At 41.4% G+C, this 18,816-nt stretch overlaps 2 long non-coding RNA genes across 2 annotated transcripts in view; one reads left to right on the forward strand and one right to left on the reverse strand.

Moving 5' to 3' along the window:
- Positions 1–2,243, forward strand: part of LOC108498944 — a 5,628-nt gene extending 3,385 nt beyond the window's left edge. Inside the window, exons 2-3 of the long non-coding RNA XR_001875351.1 lie at positions 1,830–1,983; positions 2,174–2,243. This is a non-coding gene — a long non-coding RNA (uncharacterized LOC108498944). The remainder of the gene's footprint in view (positions 1–1,829; positions 1,984–2,173) is intronic.
- LOC108498943 lies at positions 2,228–15,283 on the reverse strand. The gene is made up of 3 exons (XR_001875350.1): positions 15,173–15,283; positions 11,610–11,714; positions 2,228–2,320 (listed from the first exon to the last, which is right to left on the reverse strand). It is a non-coding gene; the product is annotated as an uncharacterized LOC108498943 (long non-coding RNA).
- Between the last annotated feature and the right edge of the window lie 3,533 nt (positions 15,284–18,816).

An 18,816-nucleotide genomic window follows, 5' to 3' on the forward strand; every position in this document is an offset into this window, starting at 1 on the left:
AGAGTTAATTTAGGTACACCTTTGGAGGCAGGCGCATGCCTTTGTCTTTTGATCTTTGTGCGACTGCATTGGAAGAAGATGCCGGTTGGTCTGCGGTTAGCCAACCGGGTGAAGGTGGAGATGAGCTTTGGTTAGGCCACCTTTTCTAGGCCCCTCTCCGAGTGGAGCAAGCAGTGCTGTCCTTGGAAAGGCTGCTTGGTCGTTCAGGGTGCTGCCCCAAGAGACTGTCATCTCCGGTCAGTCTCAAATGACCAATATCCTGAACCGCCTGCATGCAGGGTTGGGTCTGCGGCTGCCAGTGCACCTTTCACCTGCCATTTTGACCCTCGCCCGTCGCTGCAGGACTTTTTGCATGTGGGTAAAGCCTTCAAGCCTGCGCAATGGATTTTTTAGGTGAGACACAGCGTGCGCGGAACTGAACCCACCCTTTAATCCTGAGGTTCAACTGCCAGGGCCGAGCGAGCTTGGACGGTGGCAGTGAGGTCCCCGGGACGTAGGTTTGATTAGAGTGACCTTCTCACTCCCTGCTAAATGCTGAGTTAAGAATTGACTGGAGGGCTGGGTCCAGAGAGTGGTGGTGAACGGTGCTGCATCCATTTGGCAGCCGGTCACTGGTGGTGTCCCCCGTTGGGCCCAGTCCTGTTTAATATCCTTATTGATGATCTGGATGAGTGGATTGAGTCCACCATTAGCTAATTTGCAGATGACACCAGGTTGGGGGGGGCGTGCTGATCTGCTGGAAGGTGGGAGGGCTCTGCAGAGGGACCTGGACAGACTGGAGAGTTGGGCTGATTCCAACGGGATGAGGTTCAACAAGGCCAAGTGCCGAGTCCTGCACTTTGACCACAACAATCCCATGCAGCGCTACAGGCTGGGGACAGAGTGGCTGGAGAGCAGCCAGGCAGAAAGGGACCTGGGATTTTGGATTGATAGGAAGCTGAACATGAGCCAGAGTATGCCCAGGTGGCCAAGAAGGCCAATGGCATCCTGGCCTGGATCAGGAACAGTGTGGCCAACATTCTTTCCCTGTACTCAGCACTGGTGAGACCACACCTCAAGTACTGTGTCCAGTTCTGGGCCCCTCAGTTCAGGAAGGATATTGAGGTGCTGGATCAGGTCCAGAGAAGAGCAACGAGGCTGGTGAAGGGACTGGAGCACAAGTCCTATGAGGGGAGGCTGAGGGAGCTGGAATTGTTCAGCCTGGAGAAGAGAAGGCTCGGGGAGACCTCATCACTGTCTACAACTCCCTGACAGGAGGTTGTAGCCAGGTGGGGGTTGGTCTCTTCTCCCAGGCAACCAGCAGTAGGACAAGAGGGCATGGTCTCAAGTTGTGCCAGAGAAGGTTTAGGTTGAATATTAGGAAGAAATTCTTTACAGAGAGGGTAATCAGACACTGAAATGGGCTGCCCAGGGAGGTGGTGGATTCACCATCCCTGGAGGTTTTTAAGATGAGACTGGATGTGGCACTCAGTGCCGTGGTCTGGTAACCACAGCAGTGTTGGATCAAGGGTTGGACTTGGTGATCTCGGAGGTCTTTTCCAAGCAGGTTGATTCATGATTCTGTGATTCTATGACTCAAGTCTTCTTTCACCATATCAGTACCTCTTCTGATTTTCTAATGGGAAGTTATGATTTACCAATGGAAAGTCTCTTATACAGTTTTAGTGACCTCCCTTTATATGCTGAGTACTGATGTGGGAGAGGTAGTCCCAGTCTCACGGCTTCATAGAGTGATTCAAAGTCATCTCCAAGAATATAGTTCACCTGTTTGGGGGCTGGGGGAGGAAGAAGGATTTCATTCCTTCTGCTGAAGCTGTTCTTTCTTGCAGGAAAAAATCCAAAGAAGTCATGGTATCATTGTATTTGGAGATACTGCAACCTCAGCTGGACAATGCCCTGAGCAACCTGAACTAACTCGGAAACTGACACTGGTTTGAGCAGAGGATGAACTAAATGAAATCCCAATGTCCCTTTCAGACTTGTGTAAGTCCATGATTCTAGAATTACATGTAAAATACTCTCGAGAAAGAAATATATGAGAGTTTCCTTGCATCCTAAAAGTTAGGGCTCTCCCTGTGGAAGACTTCCATGTCTCCTAAGAACTGTTCATATGTTTTCCCCCATGTCTACACTTTACGGATTTACCTCTTTTCCTTCTTTTCCCAATTGCTAGGCAGCAGATCCACATATCTACCTGAGAAAGAGGATACTGCAGCTAAATCCATATGAAATCTGAAGTCAGACTTTCAGAGAAGGTGTCTTGTCAGATGCTTCAGGACAGGTAGGCAAGGTGGTGTGTAGTCTGTGAATCTGGTCATTCCTGCACAGAATGAAACACAGAAATACAACAAAGGTATCTGAGTGGTGAAAGCCAAGAATAAAGCAGCCTTGAGTGGGAGAGGTTTAGATTTCAACACGTAAGTTTTACCTACTCCCCTCTGTCTGTGCTTATAGTTCTCTCAGAGATAGCCTCAAAAACGGCTTTCAAATATCAGTAGTTATGCTACTAAACAATTTTCCTGAATTTCATCTGAACTTAGCAGACACATCTGATTTATTTCAACACTAACAGGATCATGACTGAAATAAAATCATACACAGATGAGTGTCTCAATTGCTACTGTTATTAATCCTGCTGTTTAGGTTCATGTTTAACAGGAGGCATATGCAAGGCTCATTTGATAACAAAACAGTGAAGAAGCTTCTAATCTGTCATTGTCACAGACATCTGTGAGGAGCCACCTGCAGCACTTTTCAGTGCAGACAGCAACTGAAGAGTGTGAAAAGCCACTGTGACAAGCAGAGAGACCAAGATACTGATTGTGCAATGTGTTCTTCTTGTCAAAGTGGAATGAACCTGTTTCAGAGAATCCAATTTCTTCACATCACACAGGCACATAGTGGGAACCACAAGACGCCACAATGCATTGGAGGTGTGTGGAAGTGAATGATCTCTGTTGTGGAATAAATATCCCTTCTGCCCTTGACAGGTCAGTGCTGAGCAGCAGAGTGATCCTTTCTTGTCCTCTGTGGAGCATGGAGAGCTCACACTGAGCCCTTTTCAGCCAATGTTTGCCTCAGATGCTTTCCAGGATGGAGAAGCACAGATCTTACTCAGCTTTTAAAGTGGACTCACCTGACCAGTGTATTCACTCTCCCAGATAATTCCTGGACAAAACACAAGCCAGGGAGCATTTCCAGTAGGAAGTCAGCATGTTTTTCCAATAAGCCAGTCTGCTCCTGGGGAATAAGAGAGCTTCATATGTGCACCTTTCCTCACAATTCTACCTCAGCTCCAGAGAACTGTCTTGATCATGTTTAATTTTTAACAGCAAATGAAGCCATAGAGTTCTACTGGCTTATTGGTAGAAATAGGCCCCAACTATTTCACTCTGGGGAAGTCAGTGGACAATTTACTAGGGATATCTGTGGAACAATGTCCCAAGTATATCTCACAATTTGAGGTTGGCAAAGATTTCAGTAAAGACATAGAAAGACTTTCCTTGGCTTCACTCCATGTCAGCTGAACCATTTCACGCTTAGCTGGCTCCCCTTAGAGCCATCGCATCCATTTTCCCTATTTCTGGTGTGGGACAGGGGAACTGCAACCCTAAACCCTGGTCATTTACTCTAATTACTTGTTATTTACACAAGCCAGAAACACAGCCTTTAGAGAAAGATATAGGAAATTGCTGGATATTTAGATGGAGCAATTTCCATCTCTGGATGCCTCATTGTAAACTCAAGGACTGCTGAAAAAAATCCTGATTTTCATTCCTAGGACTCTTGGAAAGTTGGGCAAGGAGAGAATGGGGAAACATTCCTCCCTCCCTTGAAAATTATAATTTTGGAGCTGTTATAACATTCAAAGATACCTCTAGTTCAATCTCACACCCAGTTTAATCATCCTTTTCTTTCAAAGCTGAACAGTTTCTGTTAAAGCTGAACAGCTTTCGAAGAGACGGTGTTTCTTGAATATTAAAACAATAACTATTTAAAACATTTCCACACATGACCCTGTATTGCATGAAGAAAATGTCAGCCTCATAAAACCTCTAAACCAAATTTTTAATAGATGTCTGTTTTATTTTCTCTCTAATCCCCCAAGTCTATCTCAAAACCAAGCTTCCTCTCAAAACCAAACAAACATCTGGTACAGCTGAAAAGACTCTGTAACTTACATTATACATTAAATTTCTCTTTCCAAGAGAAATTGCTGTTTCAGCCTCAAAATTATCAGTCATAAAACTGTGATATTTCTACTTTTCTCACCAGAGTGCTAAAGTTCTTAGGATTGCAGTACCATCTCCTACAACAGTCTCCAGAAAGCTGGATTTTCCACCTATCTGCTGGATAAATCTCTTCCCCTCTCCAGTTCCTTTCCTGTCCTTCTCTTAAGGCCAGTGAGCATCTATTTTGACATGTTTGTCACAGTTGCACTACAAAGAAGGTATGTAATAGTGCTGTAATATGATCAATACCTTATTGTCACTGTCATGGGCTTTAGGGAGGAACCATATTTAACTGCTATTGCAGCATTTAATCAATTGTTTATAAAGCCATAATCTTAATTTAGTAGAGTAACTTTGAGACCAGCTGACATTGATCATTCTGTGTAAACAATGTTTTGTTTTCTGTATTTTATTTTTACTCAGTTGCTTTGGTTAGTCAAGTGCTAGAAGTTCACTGGTCTATGTCATTTCCTGAGGGATGTTTCTGCAAAGTAAAATACCAGTTTCACAGGGCAGTTTCACAAGCACAATACAGCAGAAAACACACAAAACCAGTCCATAAATAATCTTGTTAAAAACAAATAATGTTTTCAAGTTGAAGAAGATTGATTTTATTTGAAATAGGTATTAAAGCAAACAAGATAGCTCAAATATAATTTTGATGTATTAGAAGTGACGGTGAATATAATGTTCCCCTCTCTCTCTTTGGCTTTTAAGCTCAAGCAAACAGACTATGATTTATCTTCTGTCCTCTTAGTTTTGACATGGAGTCCGTGTTCCTCCTCAGCTATCTTGGAGAAAAGGATTTATCTGCATTATAGAGAGTGCGTTTCAAATGGCTATAGCAATTGCAACAAATTTAGAAATAAAGCCACAGTGTTGAAAAGCTTTTGGTTGTGCAGTGGGAAGGCTCTTGCAGCTGATGGAAGGGCAGATTTCAGTCTGGACTGGTAACTGTGTTGAGAACGTGACCCCCAGCAGTCATCAGGGGAAAAAATAGTAAACCACATATACTCAGGAACACTTGCATCAGTCAAAAGCATTTCTGAATACGCAGGGAAAGGACATTGAGGCCTTTAGATCGTAAAGAAGGATCTTTACCTCACTCCAGTGCTGTGCAGAGCACTTTATTAAATAGCAGCCTTGCATGAAGTCTTGTGCAGTGGCCATCAAAAAGTCACTGTAGCACCTGAGCAAAACCCATGGAATCAGGATTGTGTCCCTTAATGAATAATTTAATTTACCTGCTGCCTTTTTTTTTTTTTCTTTTACTAAGGAACAAATGCTGCAACTGTCACTCGTGGGACTTCATCTGCAGCTTTCCTCTGGGGAAGGATGAAGCCCTTTTCGTGATATCCAAGCTCAGGAATCCACTGTGGAAATGCAGCTGGCTTTAAGGAAGAAAGCTAAGTAATGTTAACCAGAGAACTGCTTAAACAAAGCATTGTCAAAGCACAGGCTAAAGGAAGGAGGAATCTTTATGAACAAGAATACACTATTCATGCTGCATGGGTTGTTGCTAGCCTGGGGAACATCAGGGATCTAATTCTGGTCTTATTTTCTTCAAAGTCAGAAGTATCTGTACTGAAGTCAAAGCAACAATCATGTAAGGCTTGGTATAAAAGATTAGAAGTGTTCCCACCTGGTGAAGTCTCAGCAAATGGATCCAGGCCACTTTACCATGTTAAAAAGAGCTATTTTCTCTCCAATTTTTCTTTGAGCTTCAATGCTATAAATCCAAAAATAACTAAACCGAAATCAAAGTCATTCCCTGGTACTTTGTAATAGTAACCGGCTGAAGAGCATTAGCCACCTTTTACATCTTTCTTGGTTTGAATTTTCCTATATACATTAATAGATCTACGTTTATAGGTAAAAGCAGCACACTTGAAACATAGGCCAGTGTTTGCACTGAGGGCATAGGACATGCCTGTGGGTTGATATTTGTGTCTGTAAAGGCAGGGAGCCTTCTCACCTCTTTTTGTTAATTCTGGAGGTTACAACTGTCTGATGAGCCACCAAATATGTGAATATGTACCTCGCCTGCAAAAACTGTAAGATTTCCGTGGAAGTAAATATAATACTTCAAAGCTTTTTGTGGGCTTGTGAATGTGAAATCCTTTAAACCTCCTTCAGACTTTCATTCCATGTGAAGATTTCAGAGATTCATCCTCTTCATACTCGCTCATAGACAATGTCTCTCTTTTTGCTCACAAATATTGATTCTGGCCTTCCTTTTTCAGTAAATGTATGTGTAAACATAGCCCAGGGGAAGGCAAAGTGATAAATGAATACATGTCTTTTAAGGAGATTTCACAGAGAGATGAGTCTTAGGACACCCTGTAAAGAGTTGGTTTGATAAGCAGCCTTTGGAGCCAGGCCCAGTCCATGTCCCCCACACCCAAATACTGCCTCGTGGTCCTGCTGCTTTCTCTCTCTTTGGCTGCCCAGGCTTGTCCCTGCAAAGCGATAGTCCTTTCCCTCATTAGGGTTGATCTTCCCTTCTTAGTGATGGGGTCTTCTAGCACAAATGAGTAACCTGTTGCCTCATCAGCTGTTGGGGCTACAGGTGTGGCTTCTCTGCTCTGCCTTTCAGAGGAGGAACAGCAGGATGGCTCTCCAACACTGTTCCCATATCAGGTATTTCAGAGCATCCTACCCAGCAGGATTTCCTGTCCACATAACAGACTGTTGACACATGCCTTGAAGGGTTAGTGTTCCTGGAGACTGCACAATCCTACAGATAACCTTCTCCTTAATTATAACAGTCCTTAGCAATGGCTGTCAGCTTAAGAAGAGACAGGTGAGCCTGTGCCCTTTCCCCCTCCTTTCACATCAAGTCTGGAGCTGATCCATATCTCAGTTTTAGAAAAGATGTGTCTGATCTGACCAAAGAAATTGCTGGACCTCTTTCCTCTTTTCAAGGAATGATTGGTGACTCTTTCCTGTTAAGAAGTAAGACAAATATGGGCTACAAATACAATGGTTCTGATATTCTTCTGGAAACACAAACATTCTACGTGAAGATTACAGAATAAGATAGTAACCTGCAGGATATGACCACCTCTACCATACAAACTAAACACAAATAAAAGAAGGTCATCTAGACTAAATGGTATACATAGGGGGAAAATGCAAGAAACAATGGATAATTATGAATAAGATCAGGAACAGTGTTGTTCTCCCAGAAGAGTAGACTCCAGCAAAGCATAGAACAAGAATTTAGATCACTTGTTTGATTTCATGCAGAAGGTCTTGCAAGTGATGAGTTTCAATATCTGATCTTAAAGCTGGGATGATTGATTGCTCTGAAATCTTCTCCTAGCAAAACGAGGTTTTGTCACACAGTTATCCAAGCCACAAAATTTTATTATTTCATTTTTGTTTTAACCCCGGAGGGCCTCCAATGGACTACCACCCACAAGCAGCTATGCACAAGTATGACTGACAATCACCCAGAGTTACACCACTAGTAACTCTGACCTTCAAAGAGGTCATGCTCTGATTTTCAGCCTTGCTATGCAGCACTGAGTGGTAGTTACTGTGTAATGTTCCTCTATCAGCCTCTGCTCTTTCTTTCTTTGCCATTACACAGGTCTGACAAACTTTGCAGCAAACTCTCACTCTTACTGGGAATACAGGGGTTAAATTTCCTCTTCCTTGGGATATGTTTGGCAGACATATGCCGATTCTGTTTTCAATTGTGCCATTTCTCTCCCAGTGCATGCACAGTCACAGCTGTGAACAAGTTGCAGGCTTAAATTTTTAATGCTGAAGGCTATTCCTGGCTACCTCCTCAACATTACCACCTCCACTGAAACCTGTAATGTACCCATGGAGACATCCTGGGTTCCACTTAATTGGAACAATATTTACATTTTTCTTTCTGGTTTGTTTGTATCATCGAGTTCTTAAATAGAGTCTTGCTGAGGTATGGAAACAAATTTTCTTTGCCTATCCATTTTTGAAAAAATATTCAAACTGCATTATCTGCAAACTGTTGGAGGAGAAAAATGAAGAAAAGAGTTCTTAGATCAGAATGGAAGCCAGTCAGTTAATAAGGAGGAAAAATAATGCTGTGTATTAATGGCTGGAAGGAAAATGGTTGCTGTGATTTATTTAATGGGATGAGTTGAGGTCAGGGTATTGTTTTCTAGGGTATTGTGTAAATATAGAGAAAGAAACAGCATCTACTCTGAAGACCTCGATAGAAAAGAGACTCAAAAAACAGAGGCAGTGAAATCATCCTGATCTTACAGGATTGAGGCAGAGAGAGGATAAGGTCACATAGAAAGTCCTGAAAAATATGGGAACTGATAATGTCTTTTGTCAGTTTAAGTCCTGTGCTCTAAACTGATCAGCATCTATGAGTTTTTCAAAATTTCCATGCATCCATGTCTTACACAATTTGGAAGCAAGCTCAAATCTATGAGAGCTTTAGGTGAAGAAGACATCTTTAAGAAAAAGAAGCATCAAAGTCCTCTCTGTAAGCGTCTCTGCAAATCAAAATATTTCGTTCCTTTCTTTTTTTTTAATGTGCCTTGGTTGCTGGTAAATTAATCAACTTCTTCAGGGAGACAGACTGTGCTTCCTTCAGCTTGGAATAGGACCACTCCACAATGGGCACCAGAGAAACACAGTGTTGAATGGAAGAAGTAAAACACTTTATTCTTATGCTACATTATGAAAAGTCCTTAGGAGCTCCTATTGTAGAACAATCCAGCTCTTGTTTTAGCCTTAGGTAGTGTCATCTCCACAGTCTCATAATAATTAAGAAAAACCTAGTTTGATGACACTATTAAAAACATTTTTATCATATTGTCCACTTAAAATGAGTTAGAATTTCACTGTGAAATCCCCTGACCATTCTCCCTCAACCAGAGAACACACTAATGAGACCTTGCCTTACTGCATTGTAATTTGAAAGTTAGAGTGACAAAGAAATGCAGTTTTCCCAAATAAAATTGATTTTGGTTTCAAGACACCCAACTTACCAATGTTAACAGTCTGAAGGAGAGCAGAAAACCTAGTGTCCATTACCTCCTATTTTAGGAATAATAAAGTTATAAGTTATGACTCTAAATCCACTGAAGAATCAGTCAGGCCAGAATATAACCACTCCTAACATCCTTTTCATGGCCAGTACTACCCTCTAGCAGGCATAGCATGGGCCAGTACCCCCAAACTGTTGGATCCCAAATCAGCACAGCAGCTACCTAATGCTATCCAATGCAGAGAGACATATAAAGTTGTTCCTGCTGCTAAATAGAGATGAAGCCTCCCCACACCCAGGGCTTCCCATCACACAAAGACACAATTTTCACATGATGAGAAACTTATGAGAGAAAGGTCTGGCTCTAAATTATTGATAGTTGAACAGAAGTCCATATTAACATGGATAATGTTCTCTCAGTAAAAAGATGAATGAACCAGGGTGGATGTGGCAACAAATGCTCTGTCAGCTCCTGGAATATATATCTGATGGTTCAGGGGCGAGTTCTTGCACTGGATATTGTGCAAATCCACTCTGCCTCTCTTGACTCACTGATGCTGAATCATCTCCAGCCCTGAAATCTCTGTCCTGTGGCTCTTGGTACACCAGCGAGACATTGCTGAGAGTGGATCCACAGTCAGCAGGTAAAGTAGTTTTCTCTGAACTGTAGTATCCAAGACCTACTGTCCATTATTCCTGGGAGGAATGGAAAGCACGCTGCTGGCTCTTGCCCTGTCCTAGGCATAAATTCTTCTGTCATATGTTCTTTCTCTCTGTCACTGAATAATTCCCAGGGTCTCTTGTGTCCAAATTTGCTAAGGGCTGTGTGGAATGAGCAAACAGGATGCATCAGCACCTTCACAATAACCTGTGAGAAAGGATGCCTGGACAGTTAGTCAGGACGCAGAAGCTGAATTTTGTGCTTTGGTGCATTTTTGAAAATTGTGGATGAGCTCTCTGCCTCCTTTGCTGGACCTGATATTGCACTCAGCCTCAGGGAATTTAGATAGTCCTGATGAAACCAATAAGAGATTTTATTGGTTTTTGAATTTGAGAATGGTCATTAGCAACAGGGAAGTGGTGGAGAACATTGTCCTATTTCATGTTTTGTCTCTATCTGCCATAACACTGGAGTAGTGAAACAAGGCTCTGATTCAGCTGTCATTGATTTCATTGAGATTTATCTTATAATTTGAAAATATTCTGTTTCTCAGTTAAATCTTCTCATTAAAAGATCATTGATAAAGATCAACTTACTGACTCTGTACTCAGAGACTATGTTAAAGAACAAACAGAGAAATTCAGGTTAATGAGAAGATCCCTCTGGTAAAATTAATTCCATTTTGGGACCTCAGTACAGAAGAGAGTTTGAAAAACACAGGAGAGTCTAGTGGAGAGAAGCCAGGTTGGTTAAGGGGACACAACACCTGATGTAGCAGGGTTATATCTTGCAGAAAAGGCTAAGGAGAGACCTAATGTCCTTTGTCTTTTGGATAGCTGTAAGCAGACAGAGACAGAACTTGTCAGAGGTGAATCAAAAAGATAACTGGATAACTAGCACAGGTTTTAGGACAGGAACTATAAACACTGGAACAGGGGCACAGAGAGGTTGCAGTATCTCTAGCCTTGGAGTAACTAGAAACTCAGTGGACAAAGCCCTCAGAAACCTTTTGTAACAGTTGAAGTTGCCCTGGATTTGAGCAGGAGCAGGTAGACGACCTAAAGAATTCCTTTCCAATGTTTTCTTTGGTGATTCTATATTCAACATGTATCTTCCCACTGTTTCTCTTCCAAGTTTCAATAGAACTGTCTGAGTTATTTGTTAATTCTGAGGAAGATGCTCTGTCATGTGTCTAGAATTTGATGTGACTGTAAGGCACTGTCTGTCACAGTGGTTTTCATATAAATGCATTTATGCAGCACATACAGGCATCATCTCATATTGGCATCATGTTGAACCTGTTTGTGGTTTTGGTCTTTTAAAATGGTTTCAGCTGGAGCTGAACTCAGAGAAACAAACATACAAAGGCATTTTAAGTAGAATTTAAGAAGAGTTTTGCTGAAATACTTTGTGACTTCATCTCACTTTTCTCTGCATATATCAGAATGCAGTCCTGTTATCCATCACCTACTTTCTTGTCAGACTTCTTTAAGGGCTCTGCTAAGCCTTGATGTCTCCTCCCCCTTCAAGGGAGAACACAAAGCCTCTGCTAAGAGATTTGAGAGACAGTACATCTGCAGCAGAATGTCACCTCAACAACTATTGCCTCACAAATAATAATGTCAGAAGCATTATGGAACTTGGAGGAAGAAAGCTGCAATGCCCATCTTGCAAAAAATAGATTAAATGGTTTTCAGCAATATTTTGGGAAATATATCCTCACCCATGAAATTGTCCTCTTTTGCCTCCATTCAAGTTGAATATATTGCAGTGAACTCTGCTTAATTGCAATGCCAGGTCATTCCACCCTCCATGGAACCAATTGAACCTAATGATAGTGAACAGTAAGTGACCATTGCTTAATTAGGCCAAAATTTACATAAATTGCAGATTATGGGGGGAAATGTCAGTAGTTAATAAAAAGAAAAAAAATTATTGTTCCTAAAAGACCAAACGACATGCAACTTTGCCTTATTTGGGAATTTTGTAAAAGCTTTAAGCTCAGAGGAGCTTATCCTGACCCAGGATAACATGTTTGGGCAAACCTGATCTGGGTTTCACATCACAGCCAAGCAACAGCACTAGTCATAACTGCACATGGTGAGATGTGCTAGCAGGTGAAGCACAGAAATTAAAAGAACTTCATGTGGGAATTTCTGGGTTTATTTCAACACATATTGGGAAGGTGCAAACATGATCAAAACTAAGAGGAAAAAGGAAAACAATCACAGAATCCCAGAATGGGTAAGGTTGGAAAGGACCGCAGTCGGTCATCCGGTCCAACCTCCCTGCTCAAGTAAGGTCATCCTAGAGAACGTGGCACAGGACCGTGTCCAGAAAGTTCTTGAATATCTCCACCAAGGGAAACTCCACAACCTCTCTGGGCAACCTGCACAGGAAAGAAGTTCTTCCTCATATTCAAGTGGAATTTCCTGTGTATCAGTTTTGGCCCATTGCCTCTTGTCCCACTGCTGGGCACCACTGAGCAGAGCCCAGTCTATCCTCTGACACCCTCCCTTCAGAGACTTGTATACATTGATTAGGTCCCCTCTCAGTTGTCTTTTCTCGAGGCTGAACAAACCCAGCTCCCTCAGCCTTTTGTCATAAGAGAGATGCTCCAGACTCTTAGTCATCTTTGTAGTTCTCTGCTGGACCTGCTCCAGGAGCTCCATATCTCTTTTGTACTGAGGAACCCAGAACTAGACACAATAAAATCCTCAATCTGGATCTTCTAGTTGAAGTTTAGCCTAGTTGGATTTCCCCTGCAGGTTTCAGCTGTCACATCAGTGAAGCTTACACCTGCAAAAGCGTTCACTTAGTTTGCACCAGTTACAGATAGACTGAGTATCCAGAGCTGCGGAAACAACTTAAACATGGGAAGCAGTTTCTCTGGTCCTTTGAAAGAAAAATGCGGGTAACTGGAAGAGAGATATTCTTCTTAAGTTACAAGCCATTTGCAACACGGCAGGAACAAGCACACAGTCAGTTAATCTGTCTTTGCAGGCAGAAGATTCAACTACAGTGATACAGCACTGTGCATCTCTCTGGAAATACTCAGAGGGTGAGAGTGGAACCATGCTATTTGCAAAGCCAGAGAGTTGTGCAGGAAAACTGTCTCAACTCTGACAAACAACTGTCACTTTGTTTCTGTTGGGTTTTGTCTCCGAGCTCAAGAATCTTATCTGATCATTGGATCTGAGAAGACATGAATTATAACCCCAGCTGTATTGTAATTTCTCTATGGTCTTAGTTGCTCAGATCTTGATAACCCATTTTCCTCATCTGCAGCATTTTCTCTAGTGCAAGGTTTGGGACATAAAGTGTATCCATATTTTGTAAATGCAAACAGTTACCAAACTTTTCCATTGAGAAAAATGGCGACAACTAGATTCTGATTTTTTTTTCATGTCCTCACTATTCAGCAAAGAACTTCAATGTTGATCTCATTCATGCTGAAGAACTGTTTGCAGAATAAATCATCTCAAAAAATCATCTCAAAAAAATAATATGTGCAGATAATTCATTGTGCAAAGTACCTTCAGTAAACGTGTGATCCTACTGCTTGAAATCCATGAAGTCTCACTGAGGGTAAGGTAGATTTCAGCTGAGTAAATACTCCACAGCCCAGCCTACAGCTGGCTCCACAGCTACCCTCAGACAGTCCCATTTTAAGTATAGTTTAGCATAAAAAAGTGTCACTAAAATTAACAACTGATCATATGATGAAGTCTTGTATATTAAAAGTCAAGGTGTCACAGACAATGTTGTACACATTATCAACCATGATGAAAGAATTTGAAGATTTAGTTTTCTAGATATAGTGGAGCAAGATAACGTTTAATTTCTCCAAGCTATTGTACTGTGTCAAATTTCAGAGTCTGGTACATGGACAAATACAGGTGTTCTTATTTTTATTCTCAGTGTATACACTCAGTGTAGTCACAATACATGACTATTTATGAGCCCTATAGGCAAGGTTACCTTTATTAATAGAACCAGCTAGAATAGAGTTAACCTAGTAAAGATCTTTTACTATTAAACAACAACAAAAAAATATTTATTACCAAGAATTAACTAACCTTGCAGTCAGTCAGGCTATGTGTTTTAAGGAGAAGTTACAAGGATTCCAAGCAGCACTTCACATTGACAAAGCTACCAAACTTTCTGAAATATATGAAAAAAAAAACAGTGAAAAGGGTGTATTGGATTGTCCACAAAGCCAAAAATGGTTGCAAACCTGTTAGTGGTAAAAGCAGCATATTGAAGATATTTAACTTCACTGAGAGCCGTAATACATTACAATTTTCACTGAATGTTCAGCCCAGTTATCCTGCTGCCAGCAATCTTTAAAGCTATTTATATATTACCCATATTGCTTTATTATTTTTCCTTTAAGAAGAGCAGTTTAATGCCTGAGTGCTTTTCAATTTTGCCATTCAGACCACAGATTAAGTTTATAATGACTAGCTTAATTTTTACAGGCTGTAGCATGTATTCGGTCTGAAAGATACCCCTGGCGATATGAGGCTTTAGATGACTTTGGTGTTTCAATAAAAGTTAGATGCAGTCCAATGCCTTCTTACAGTCCTATTGTGGCTGATTATATGACTGCATGTTCTTTTCGGCCACTACAGTATGTAATTTACAGCCTATTTCTTTCTTGGTGTTTGAAAAGGCAGAGATCTCTGAACTACAGGGTTGGGAACAATTTTGCTTTCTATTTCTTCTTTAACAGACAGATAACAAGCGGATGAGGAGTCTGCATTGAACATCTTGCAGATGTGTAGTACTATGGGAAAAGAGCACCCAAACTGAAAAAAAAAGGCACAGATACACTTGAAAGCCTATTAATTGAGACTGCTATTCAGGGTCTGGAATTGACTGGATTTCAAATGGCCATGCAGAGACAGGGGACCCATGGAACAAACCCCTTCATCTCTTTTCTAGACTATCTGGACTCTATTCTTGAATAGGATTTATTTTATGTAACTCTGGGAGATTTTAGCTCCACTGAAGTAGGTCGTGGTTCTCCTCTGAATATACTGAGAAGATGATAGAACCACAGAATAACAGAATGGTTTGCATTGGAGGGGACCTTAAACGTTGTATAGTTGCAACTCCCTTGGCATGGGCAGGGACATCTTCCACTAAACCAGGTTGCCCCATCCAACCTAGCCTTGAACACTTCCAAGGTTGGGGCATCCACAGTTTCTCTGGGAAACTTGCTCCAGTGCCTCACCACCCTCACAGTAAAAGTGTTTTTCCCAATATCTAATTGAAACTCACCCTCTTTTACTTTAAAGTCATTACCCCTTGTCCTATCACTCCATGCCTTTGTAAAAAGTCCCTCTCTGGGTCTCTTGTAGCCCCTTTCAGGTACTGGAAGGTGCTATAAGGTCTCTCCAGAGCCTTCTCTTCTCTAGGCACAACAATCATGTTGTCTCCATGGCAACATCCCGTCTCCACGGCAGAGGCGCTCCAGCCCTCTGATCATCTTTGAGGCCTCATATGGACTCTCTCCAACAGGTTGACGTCCTTCTTCTGCTGGGGGCCCCAGAGCTGGATGCAGTTCTCCATGTGGGGTCTCACAACAGTGGACCAGAGGGGCAGAATCCCCTCCCTCGACCTGCTGCCTACACTGCTTTGGATGTAGTTAGGTTGTTTTCTGGACTGCCAGTGCACATTGCTGGGACATGTTGAGCTTCTCATCAACCAACGTCCTCAAGTTCTTCTCCTCAGACCTTCTCTCAATCCATTCTCCTCCCAATCTGTATTTGTGTTTTGTATTGTCCTGACCCAGGTGCAGGACCCTGCACTTGGCCTTGCTGAACTTCATGAGGTTTGCACAGCCCCACCTCTCAAGCCTGTCCAGATCCCCCTGGATGCCATCCCTTCCCTCCAGTGAGGGGACCACACCACACCCCAAATCTAAACAAAACACCAAAGAAATCAAAGATTATCTGAAGTAACGTAGTTGTTTGTGCTTTAGTATTCACCCTGTCTGTGAGGTAAGCCTGGTTTTAAGGTTATTCCCAGATCGGTGCAAAGCTGACAGCAGAAACTAAACTCATTTCCTGTTGAAGTCTGAAGGAGGGAGGTCCTGATTTGCAGGCTGGTGGTGTCTGAGAATGGAGGCATAGGGCGTGTTTATTCATGAGTGAGTCTCGTCTTGGAGGAAATTCAAACTGAAGGAGTTCATTCCCCACACAGGTCAGAAACATATCCCAGACTAAAAAGACAGACACAAACTCTGCAGTATCAAAATCCATTTTGGTTTTTGTTCAATCCCATTTGTGCCACTTTCTCAACAAAGAAGTATTGCCAATTGTCACGTACTTACACACTGTGATTCTTTACTTCCTTTTCTTTCTTTAATACAAAGCGGAAAAAAATTGTGTAGGTAGAACCATGAAAACCTCGATAAGTTTTTGTTGGATAGACTTAAGTACTTAAGATAAAAAAAGAAAAGTAATTTGATGTCAGATCTAGTATTGGAAAACACAAAAAAGTTCTTTTCAAGAAAGACTTAATAGAAGATTGAAAGAGAGAGAATACCTCTTTTTTTCTCTCTCTATATATAAAAGGATCATTTACCGTGGTCTCTGAGCTTCTCAAAAACTCAGCTTTTAGAAAAAAACCCTGAAAATTATATAACCTTTCCCTCCCAATGGTTCTGCTTTCACTAGCTGACATCTGTTGTTAGTAATAGATGCAATAAAACTACCTATGCCAAAAAAGTCAGACCCTTATGTTTACTGCAGTAAAGCAGAAGGATTTACAATTTGGTGTAAAAAGTTTTTATGGTTCACTATAAATCTTGAATTCAAAGTGTTTCTTAACTTTGAGACAGAAACTGCTTTTCCTTGGTAGATTTCAAAGAACATTGTAAAGGTGGTTTCAATTTTAGAGATGGTCAATAATTACGTTTTGGAAAGAATTTTCAATGGAAAAAAGTCTTTTCTCGAAGCAGAGTTTTTCTCTCCTCTGTGAGGAAAACAGAAATGTTGCATTCCAAGATAGTTGCCGAAAAACCCTATAGTTTCAATATTCACACAGAACATGGAATTATGAGAGAACCTTCCAAGAGGTTAACTGGAAGGTTACAGCAAAGCCCAGACCTCTGTTCAAATGCTTAGGCAAAACTGATCTCAGAAAGGGCTTGGATCTACACAATAAATTTTATTTCTACCACTAGTTTGTTTTATTTATATATGTAAATATATACATATAAAATATTCCAAGTTTCTATTACTAGCACAGTTTATTCCTGCAGAAACCTCTTCTGAGACAGTTTAATTTTTACATGTTTAAAAACAGAATTATCATATCAATATAAAGAAATTAAGGCACCACCATAATATGTTCTTTACAGAAACTTAGCCTGAAAAAAACCATAGATCTATCTACTTTTTATGGAGATGCTTTATCAATTTTCTAAGATCTATTTTAGACGCTATTTTAGGAAACTGTGAAAGGATATGTGTGCACAAGCACAGTACAAACACATGGATGCTCCTGGTCAAAAGCCATCAGCTCGGAGAAGTCAGCTCTCACAAGACAAAACTGAAGATCTGAAGCTATGTGTTTGTTCCTGGAGAGATGAAAATGTTACTCATTGGTGTGGTGTTTGCTGTCTGGAGAACAGCAGAATTGTTGATTTTCTCAAGTATTACTCCAGGTCTGATGGATTGCATAAATCCAAATGTGACTCTGAGCAGTGGAACTCCACTGTCAAAGGGAAAATATGAACGTAGGGACCAGTTCATGGTCACAGAAAATGTTAGAGTTGAATTTGGGGGAGTTGTTGCCAGCTGTTTTTATTATTTCTTGACAGCTACAGTATTGGACAATGGCTTAGCCTGAGTATGATCTCTAAACTAAAGCCAGAAAATGAACTGACTTCAAATTGTATCTTTTTAGTTTAGTAAATAAGTGTATCTCCTCCTGCTGCTTGAGTCATCTCTTTTATGCTGCTGATAGACAACACTACAGTCTTCTGACAAAGTCTTCTCTGGCAATCTGGCAGCAACTGGTCTACTCTTCCCATGGGCACATCAGTAATCATCAGCTCAGTCCTGAGAGCTGGCTTTTACTGAGGAGGGGAATGAACCCTTTTCTTCTCAACCTGATTGGGAACCTGCTTAGTTTAACATATAAAGGAAGCACCACTTCAGATTGGGATGTCACTGAGAGTGGTCAGGTTGGGAAAAGATATCAGGGACATCATCTGACTCTAGTTGCAACCTTAGAATCTTCTCGAAAGAAAGGTGTTTTGCTACCGAAAGTGGATGTATTGCTGCTCCTTTAGTTTCTCTTCCACCTCTAAGAGGGACAGATGACATTCCCGCTTCTCTTTTTCTTCTACATGTGGGATTTAACAGGACATGGTCCAGCAGCATTTCATTGTCATTGTCATCATGTCCCTGTCTGGCCCTGGGAATCCTGGGGCTGCGTAGGGGTGTGGGGTGGATTTGGGATAGCCTCTGAATTGGGCTTTTGTCCAAGTGGCCGTAGAACTAGTGCTTGTAGTGCTGGAATATACTGGCTAAAAGCTACCTTGGGTATGTCTCTACTGGTACCACCTATGCTGTGAGAGGATGTGCTGGTTGTCAAATCTTCATGGAAGACATGATTGTTGTCCATCACAAGACAACTTGCAGCAAAATAACACTCTATAGATGATTCCAGGAAATGTCATGGAATTGTCCAAAACTGCAGAAATGGGAATTTGGGTAACAAGGAAATGAGAGAGTCTGTGTGGGTGTTAGAAATTGTTGAGGGAGAAATGCTAAATTTGACTTCATGGACTTGCCAAGTAAAATCCCACTGTACTTTAGGACTCTTGGGGCTCTTGGATCTTCACACTGGTGGACCATCACAAAAGTGTTAGATTCTGTTGGGAAGTAATGCTGCAGTCATTCTGAAAGCAG

This window comes from Lepidothrix coronata, unplaced genomic scaffold, assembly GCF_001604755.1.
Source record: "Lepidothrix coronata isolate B3197 unplaced genomic scaffold, Lepidothrix_coronata-1.0 Scaffold67, whole genome shotgun sequence".
Lineage (NCBI taxonomy): Eukaryota > Metazoa > Chordata > Aves > Passeriformes > Pipridae > Lepidothrix > Lepidothrix coronata.